At 52.3% G+C, this 9311-nt stretch overlaps 1 non-coding gene across 1 annotated transcript; it reads left to right on the top strand.

The window, feature by feature from the left end:
• The first annotated feature begins 9189 nt into the window (after nucleotides 1–9189).
• On the top strand, nucleotides 9190–9260 carry TRNAG-GCC (transfer RNA glycine (anticodon GCC)). The gene has a single exon. It is a non-coding gene; the product is annotated as a tRNA-Gly (tRNA).
• The last annotated feature ends 51 nt before the right edge of the window (nucleotides 9261–9311 follow it).

The raw sequence follows: 9311 nt of genomic DNA, 5'->3' as shown, positions 1-9311 counted from the left end.
AAGCGCCCTTCTTTTGGCTTTGCTTTAGAAGTCAGAGATATAGACTTGGTGGGGAAAAAAATGTCAAAGAGTGACCCCAACGTGATTTGAACACGCAACCTTCTGATCTGGAGTCAGACGCGCTACCGTTGCGCCACGAGGTCCCTGTGCATGCAGTTCTCAGCCCCGGATCATGAAATGCTTCTGTGCCTTTTATTGGCCCTCAGTACGCCTGTGGTTAAAGTAGAAGGCTTGGTGTCCCGTTTCCAGTCCTATTGGTGGAAATGACTAGAGGTGAAGAGATGAGAGAAGATAGAAATGTTGAGATAGAGCATGTCACGCAGGCAAAGCGAGAGCTCTAAGAGCAAAGCCAGACAGCTGTGTTTTAATTCAGGACTTGATGTCCCGTTTCCAGTCCTATTGGTGGAAATGACTAGAGGTGAAGAGATGAGAGAAGATAGAAATGTTGAGATAGAGCATGTCACGCAGGCAAAGCGAGAGCTCTAAGAGCAAAGCCAGACAGCTGTGTTTTAATTCAGGACTTGATGTAGGCAAAAGCATACGTCCCTGGGTGGGCTTGAACCACCAACCTTTCAGTTAACAACCGAACGCGCTAACCGATTGCGCCACAGAGACCAACCACCGCAGTGAGCGTGTTGGGACTCAATATATGTTTTTACCTTTGTGCTCCTGCCTGCAGCTCTAAGGTCCTGGCATAAGACAGGTAGGCTTAGACTCCATTGTGACATGTCTTACTTCTCTTAGAAGAAGGTTCTGAGTTGCCAGGCAGCTTATCTTCTGCCGGGCACACTTTCCTTTGCAGGCTTTCAGGTTGTGAATCCAGCACTGCTTAGGTGTCCATGTCAGACATGAGCAGCTCATTGAGCCCCATTGTGTGTTTTTTGTGGAGATACAACTCTCAGACTAGAGGGAGCAGGCGGGAAGTGGGTGAGACTCACACAGGGTGGGTGGGGCAGTTAAAGGATGTTATCTAATAGTGTAATCGAGGAGTAGGGTTTTTTGTGCTCTACACTTTAACCAGCGATTCTTTCTAAAAGGAAATCCCAGGGCAGTACCTGCAATGAGTGGCATCCCCACACCCGAGGTTGCATTGTGGTAGCTGTTCCCTGAGCCCATAGCCCCTGTCCCCATGTCGCCCTTTCTCCTCGTGTAACTCACCCCAGGTTCGGTGGCTCTGATACTTGCTGCTTCTGCTGCGCGATCATCCCCATGATCTGGGCCTTTGTACGAGATGTCATGTAAGATGACTTTATTCAGCACGGCGTTTGTCATTTGCTTGGTTGTCCTGTCACTGTTGGATGTTTTCTTGCGCAGACTACTGTCTAATGGTGGGAAGGCCACGAGACACGTGACTTTTCTCTTTCCTTGTTAGCATAGTTTCCTGCCACTGTCTTGGTGTGCTGCCAGCCTGTGAGACACGTGTCTTGCCCATCTCAGCTCCACTGTGGCATGTTAGATATGTCTTTGAGCAGAGTCCCGGTCCCAGAGTTGCTGCCTTCTCTGCACTCTGGCTTGTAAGACTGCAGGCAAAGGCCCTCCCTGGCCCCTCAGCCAGATAGATACATTTACCTGCAGGGCTCAGCTTTGGTGAAAGATATTGGCGAGAGAGAGGAAAGGGGACAGCCCGTGGTGCACCCCCTATTTTGCATAGAACCACAGCCTCCTGGGAGGGCAGAGACATGAGGGTTCTCAGGGAAAGCCCTCCCAGGAGTGTTGAAGGGCAGGACGTGAAACACAGCAATCCCGGAATGGCCTGGTCTAAGATGCCTGTGCAATAGGCCTGGCCCTAGGCTTCCGGGGCTCTTCCTCGGCAGAGGCCCCAGTGGTATGAGCCCGACCAGGGCTGTGCCCGACCAGGGCTGTAGGGCGCGTTGGGAGCGCGTTAGGGACGCGAAAGAGGGCGCAGGGCGCAGAACTCTGCCCGTTTCTCCCCAGGATTTTGGGGAGGACAGGGAATCTGGCCAGGTCAGTGACTAGGCTTTCCCAGAAGGAAAGTCCAGTGACAGTGGCATGTTGTGAAACACAAGATTGCTGGTGGTCTGGAGGGTGCTTTCTGTCAGCCACTTCTCCCGGGAGCAGCCAGAGAGCAGGCTGATGTCGTGCTCTGTCAAGCACAACACTGGCCCCAAACCACTGTCCTTAGCAAAAGCAGAAACATTCATAGTTTCAGTCTCCTGCATCTGATTCCTGCCATCAGCATGTGAACGTTTGGCAGTCCAAGGCTTGCCATGCAAACTTTGTTCATAGGTGTCCCATGCGAATGCATGGGCCTCATCACTACTGTCTACGGCAGGGCTCTCTGCTCAGCCTATGTAAGTGAAGCATTGGTGGTTCAGTGGTAGAATTCTCGCCTGCCACGCGGGAGGCCCGGTTTCGATTCCCGGCCAATGCAAAGCGCCCTTCTTTTGGCTTTGCTTTAGAAGTCAGAGATATAGACTTGGTGGGGAAAAAAATGTCAAAGAGTGACCCCGACGTGATTTGAACACGCAAACTTCTGATCTGGAGTCAGACGCGCTACCGTTGCGCCACGAGGTCCCTGTGCATGCAGTTCTCAGCCCCGGATCAAGAAATGCTTCTGTGCCTTTTATTGGCCCTCAGTACGCCTGTGGTTAAAGTAGAAGGCTTGGTGTCCCGTTTCCAGTCCTATTGGTGGAAATGACTAGAGGTGAAGAGATGAGAGAAGATAGAAATGTTGAGATAGAGCATGTCACGCAGGCAAAGCGAGAGCTCTAAGAGCAAAGCCAGACAGCTGTGTTTTAATTCAAACTTGATGTAGGCAAAAGCATACGTCCCTGGGTGGGCTTGAGCCACCAACCTTTCAGTTAACAGCCAAACGCGCTAACCGATTGCGCCACAGAGACCAACCACCACAGTGAGCGTGTTGGGACTCAATATATGTTTTTACCTATGTGCTCCTGCCTGCAGCTCTAAGGTCCTGGCATAAGACAGGTAGGCTTAGACTCCATTGTGACATGTCTTACTTCTCTTAGAAGAAGGTTCTGAGTTGCCAGGCAGCTTATCTTCTGCCGGGCACACTTTCCTTTGCAGGCTTTCAGGTTGTGAATCCAGCACTGCTTAGGTGTCCATGTCAGACATGAGCAGCTCATTGAGCCCCACTGTGTGTTTTTTGTGGAGATACAACTCTCAGACTAGAGGGAGCAGGCGGGAAGTGGGTGAGACTCACACAGGGTGGGTGGGGCAGTTAAAGGATGTTATCTAATAGTGTAATCGAGGAGTTGGGTTTTTTGTGCACTACACTTTAACCAGCGATTCTTTCTAAAAGGAAATCCCAGGGCAGTACCCGCAATGAGTGGCATCCCCACACCCGAGGTTGCATTGTGGTAGCTGTTCCCTGAGCCCATAGCCCCTGTCCCCATGTCGCCCTTTCTCCTCGTGTAACTCACCCCAGGTTCGGTGGCTCTGATACTTGCTGCTTCTGCTGCGCGATCATCCCCATGATCTGGGCCTTTGTACGAAATGTCATGTAAGATGACTTTATTCAGCACGGCGTTTGTCATTTGCATGGTTGTCCTGTCACTGTTGGATGTTTTCTTGCGCAGACTACTGTCTAATGGTGGGAAGGCCACGAGACACGTGACTTTTCTCTTTCCTTGTTAGCATAGTTTCCTGCCACTGTCTTGGTGTGCTGCCAGCCTTTGAGACACGTGTCTTGCCCATCTCAGCTCCACTGTGGCATGATAGATATGTCTTTGAGCAGAGTCCCGGTCCCAGAGCTGCTGCCTTCTCTGCACTCTGGCTTGTAAGACTGCAGGCAAAGGCCCTCCCTGGCCCCTCAGCCAGATAGATACATTTACCTGCAGGGCTCAGCTTTGGTGAAAGATATTGGCGAGAGAGAGGAAAGGGGACGGCCCGTGGTGCACCCCCTATTTTGCATAGAACCACAGCCTCCTGGGAGGGCAGAGACATGAGGGTTCTCAGGGAAAGCCCTCCCAGGAGTGTTGAAGGGCAGGACGTGAAACACAGCAATCCCGGAATGGCCTGGTCTAAGATGCCTGTGCAATAGGCCTGGCCCTAGGCTTCCGGGGCTCTTCCTCGGCAGAGGCCCCAGTGGTATGAGCCCGACCAGGGCTGTGCCCGACCAGGGCTGTAGGGCGCGTTGGGAGCGCGTTAGGGACGCGAAAGAGGGCGCAGGGCGCAGAACTCTGCCCGTTTCTCCCCAGGATTTTGGGGAGGACAGGGAATCTGGCCAGGTCAGTGACTAGGCTTTCCCAGAAGGAAAGTCCAGTGACAGTGGCATGTTGTGAAACACAAGATTGCTGGTGGTCTGGAGGGTGCTTTCTGTCAGCCACTTCTCCCGGGAGCAGCCAGAGAGCAGGCTGATGTCGTGCTCTGTCAAGCACAACACTGGCCCCAAACCACTGTCCTTAGCAAAAGCAGAAACATTCATAGTTTCAGTCTCCTGCATCTGATTCCTGCCATCAGCATGTGAACGTTTGGCAGTCCAAGGCTTGCCATGCAAACTTTGTTCATAGGTGTCCCATGCGAATGCATGGGCCTCATCACTACTGTCTACGGCAGGGCTCTCTGCTCAGCCTATGTAAGTGAAGCATTGGTGGTTCAGTGGTAGAATTCTCGCCTGCCACGCGGGAGGCCCGGTTTCGATTCCCGGCCAATGCAAAGCGCCCTTCTTTTGGCTTTGCTTTAGAAGTCAGAGATATAGACTTGGTGGGGAAAAAAATGTCAAAGAGTGACCCCGACGTGATTTGAACACGCAAACTTCTGATCTGGAGTCAGACGCGCTACCGTTGCGCCACGAGGTCCCTGTGCATGCAGTTCTCAGCCCCGGATCAAGAAATGCTTCTGTGCCTTTTATTGGCCCTCAGTACGCCTGTGGTTAAAGTAGAAGGCTTGGTGTCCCGTTTCCAGTCCTATTGGTGGAAATGACTAGAGGTGAAGAGATGAGAGAAGATAGAAATGTTGAGATAGAGCATGTCACGCAGGCAAAGCGAGAGCTCTAAGAGCAAAGCCAGACAGCTGTGTTTTAATTCAAACTTGATGTAGGCAAAAGCATACGTCCCTGGGTGGGCTTGAGCCACCAACCTTTCAGTTAACAGCCAAACGCGCTAACCGATTGCGCCACAGAGACCAACCACCACAGTGAGCGTGTTGGGACTCAATATATGTTTTTACCTATGTGCTCCTGCCTGCAGCTCTAAGGTCCTGGCATAAGACAGGTAGGCTTAGACTCCATTGTGACATGTCTTACTTCTCTTAGAAGAAGGTTCTGAGTTGCCAGGCAGCTTATCTTCTGCCGGGCACACTTTCCTTTGCAGGCTTTCAGGTTGTGAATCCAGCACTGCTTAGGTGTCCATGTCAGACATGAGCAGCTCATTGAGCCCCACTGTGTGTTTTTTGTGGAGATACAACTCTCAGACTAGAGGGAGCAGGCGGGAAGTGGGTGAGACTCACACAGGGTGGGTGGGGCAGTTAAAGGATGTTATCTAATAGTGTAATCGAGGAGTTGGGTTTTTTGTGCACTACACTTTAACCAGCGATTCTTTCTAAAAGGAAATCCCAGGGCAGTACCCGCAATGAGTGGCATCCCCACACCCGAGGTTGCATTGTGGTAGCTGTTCCCTGAGCCCATAGCCCCTGTCCCCATGTCGCCCTTTCTCCTCGTGTAACTCACCCCAGGTTCGGTGGCTCTGATACTTGCTGCTTCTGCTGCGCGATCATCCCCATGATCTGGGCCTTTGTACGAAATGTCATGTAAGATGACTTTATTCAGCACGGCGTTTGTCATTTGCATGGTTGTCCTGTCACTGTTGGATGTTTTCTTGCGCAGACTACTGTCTAATGGTGGGAAGGCCACGAGACACGTGACTTTTCTCTTTCCTTGTTAGCATAGTTTCCTGCCACTGTCTTGGTGTGCTGCCAGCCTGTGAGACACGTGTCTTGCCCATCTCAGCTCCACTGTGGCATGTTAGATATGTCTTTGAGCAGAGTCCCGGTCCCAGAGCTGCTGCCTTCTCTGCACTCTGGCTTGTAAGACTGCAGGCAAAGGCCCTCCCTGGCCCCTCAGCCAGATAGATACATTTACCTGCAGGGCTCAGCTTTGGTGAAAGATATTGGCGAGAGAGAGGAAAGGGGACGGCCCGTGGTGCACCCCCTATTTTGCATAGAACCACAGCCTCCTGGGAGGGCAGAGACATGAGGGTTCTCAGGGAAAGCCCTCCCAGGAGTGTTGAAGGGCAGGACGTGAAACACAGCAATCCCGGAATGGCCTGGTCTAAGATGCCTGTGCAATAGGCCTGGCCCTAGGCTTCCGGGGCTCTTCCTCGGCAGAGGCCCCAGTGGTATGAGCCCGACCAGGGCTGTAGGGCGCGTTGGGAGCGCGTTAGGGACACGAAAGAGGGCGCAGGGCGCAGAACTTTGCCCGTTTCTCCCCAGAAATTTGGGGAGGACAGGGAATCTGGCCAGGTCAGTGACTAGGCTTTCCCAGAAGGAAAGTCCAGTGACAGTGGCATGTTGTGAAACACAAGATTGCTGGTGGTCTGGAGGGTGCTTTCTGTCAGCCACTTCTCCCGGGAGCAGCCAGAGAGCAGGCTGATGTCGTGCTCTGTCAAGCACAACACTGGCCCCAAACCACTGTCCTTAGCAAAAGCAGAAACATTCATAGTTTCAGTCTCCTGCATCTGATTCCTGCCATCAGCATGTGAACGTTTGGCAGTCCAAGGCTTGCCATGCAAACTTTGTTCATAGGTGTCCCATGCGAATGCATGGGCCTCATCACTACTGTCTACGGCAGGGCTCTCTGCTCAGCCTATGTAAGTGAAGCATTGGTCGTTCAGTGGTAGAATTCTCGCCTGCCACGCGGGAGGCCCGGGTTCGATTCCCGGCCAATGCAAAGCGCCCTTCTTTTGGCTTTGCTTTAGAAGTCAGAGATATAGACTTGGTGGGGAAAAAAATTTCAAAGAGTGACCCCGACGTGATTTGAACACGCAACCTTCTGATCTGGAGTCAGACGCGCTACCGTTGCACCACGAGGTCCCTGTGCATGCAGTTCTCAGCCCCGGATCAAGAAATGCTTCTGTGCCTTTTATTGGCCCTCAGTACGCCTGTGGTTAAAGTAGAAGGCTTGGTGTCCCGTTTCCAGTCCTATTGGTGGAAATGACTAGAGATGAAGAGATGAGAGAAGATAGGAATGTTGAGATAGAGCATGTCACGCAGGCAAAGCGAGAGCTCTAAGAGCAAAGCCAGACAGCTGTGATTTAATTCAGGACTTGATGTCCCGTTTCCAGTCCTATTGGTGGAAATGACTAGAGGTGAAGAGATGAGAGAAGATAGAAATGTTGAGATAGAGCATGTCACGCAGGCAAAGCGAGAGCTCTAAGAGCAAAGCCAGACAGCTGTGTTTTAATTCAGGACTTGATGTAGGCAAAAGCATACGCCCCTGGGTGGGCTTGAGCCACCAACCTTTCAGTTAACAGCCAAACGCGCTAACCGATTGCGCCACAGAGACCAACCACCACAGTGAGCGTGTTGGGACTCAATATATGTTTTTACCTATGTGCTCCTGCCTGCAGCTCTAAGGTCCTGGCATAAGACAGGTAGGCTTAGACTCCATTGTGACATGTCTTACTTCTCTTAGAAGAAGGTTCTGAGTTGCCAGGCAGCTTATCTTCTGCCGGGCACACTTTCCTTTGCAGGCTTTCAGGTTGTGAATCCAGCACTGCTTAGGTGTCCATGTCAGACATGAGCAGCTCATTGAGCCCCACTGTGTGTTTTTTGTGGAGATACAACTCTCAGACTAGAGGGAGCAGGCGGGAAGTGGGTGAGACTCACACAGGGTGGGTGGGGCAGTTAAAGGATGTTATCTAATAGTGTAATCGAGGAGTTGGGTTTTTTGTGCACTACACTTTAACCAGCGATTCTTTCTAAAAGGAAATCCCAGGGCAGTACCCGCAATGAATGGCATCCCCACACCCGAGGTTGCATTGTGGTAGCTGTTCCCTGAGCCCATAGCCCCTGTCCCCATGTCGCCCTTTCTCCTCGTGTAACTCACCCCAGGTTCGGTGGCTCTGATACTTGCTGCTTCTGCTGCGCGATCATCCCCATGATCTGGGCCTTTGTACGAAATGTCATGTAAGATGACTTTATTCAGCACGGCGTTTGTCATTTGCTTGGTTGTCCTGTCACTGTTGGATGTTTTCTTGCTCAGACTACTGTCTAATGGTGGGAAGGCCACGAAACACGTGACTTTTCTCTTTTCTTGTTAGCATAGTTTCCTGCCACTGTCTTGGTGTGCTGCCAGCCTGTGAGACACGTGTCTTGCCCATCTCAGCTCCACTGTGGCATGTTAGATATGTCTTTGAGCAGAGTCCCGGTCCCAGAGTTGCTGCCTTCTCTGCACTCTGGCTTGTAAGACTGCAGGCAAAGGCCCTCCCTGGCCCCTCAGCCAGATAGATACATTTACCTGCAGGGCTCAGCTTTGGTGAAAGATATTGGCGAGAGAGAGGAAAGGGGACGGCCCGTGGTGCACCCCCTATTTTGCATAGAACCACAGCCTCCTGGGAGGGCAGAGACATGAGGGTTCTCAGGGAAAGCCCTCCCAGGAGTGTTGAAGGGCAGGACGTGAAACACAGCAATCCCGGAATGGCCTGGTCTAAGATGCCTGTGCAATAGGCCTGGCCCTAGGCTTCCGGGGCTCTTCCTCGGCTGAGGCCCCAGTGGTATGAGCCCGACCAGCGCTGTGCCCGACCAGGGCTGTAGGGCGCGTTGGGAGCGCGTTAGGGACGCGAAAGAGGGCGCAGGGCGCAGAACTCTGCCCGTTTCTCCCCAGGATTTTGGGGAGGACAGGGAATCTGGCCAGGTCAGTGACTAGGCTTTCCCAGAAGGAAAGTCCAGTGACAGTGGCATGTTGTGAAACACAAGATTGCTGGTGGTCTGGAGGGTGCTTTCTGTCAGCCACTTCTCCCGGGAGCAGCCAGAGAGCAGGCTGATGTCGTGCTCTGTCAAGCACAACACTGGCCCCAAACCACTGTCCTTAGCAAAAGCAGAAACATTCATAGTTTCAGTCTCCTGCATCTGATTCCTGCCATCAGCATGTGAACGTTTGGCAGTCCAAGGCTTGCCATGCAAACTTTGTTCATAGGTGTCCCATGCGAATGCATGGGCCTCATCACTACTGTCTATGGCAGGGCTCTCTGCTCAGCCTATGTGAGTGAAGCATTGGTGGTTCAGTGGTAGAATTCTCGCCTGCCACGCGGGAGGCCCGGGTTCGATTCCCGGCCAATGCAAAGCGCCCTTCTTTTGGCTTTGCTTTAGAAGTCAGAGATATAGACTTGGTG

This window comes from Pleurodeles waltl, chromosome 4_1 (genome assembly GCF_031143425.1).
Source record: "Pleurodeles waltl isolate 20211129_DDA chromosome 4_1, aPleWal1.hap1.20221129, whole genome shotgun sequence".
Taxonomy (NCBI): domain Eukaryota; kingdom Metazoa; phylum Chordata; class Amphibia; order Caudata; family Salamandridae; genus Pleurodeles; species Pleurodeles waltl.
This window is presented reverse-complemented; position numbering and strand designations above follow the sequence as displayed.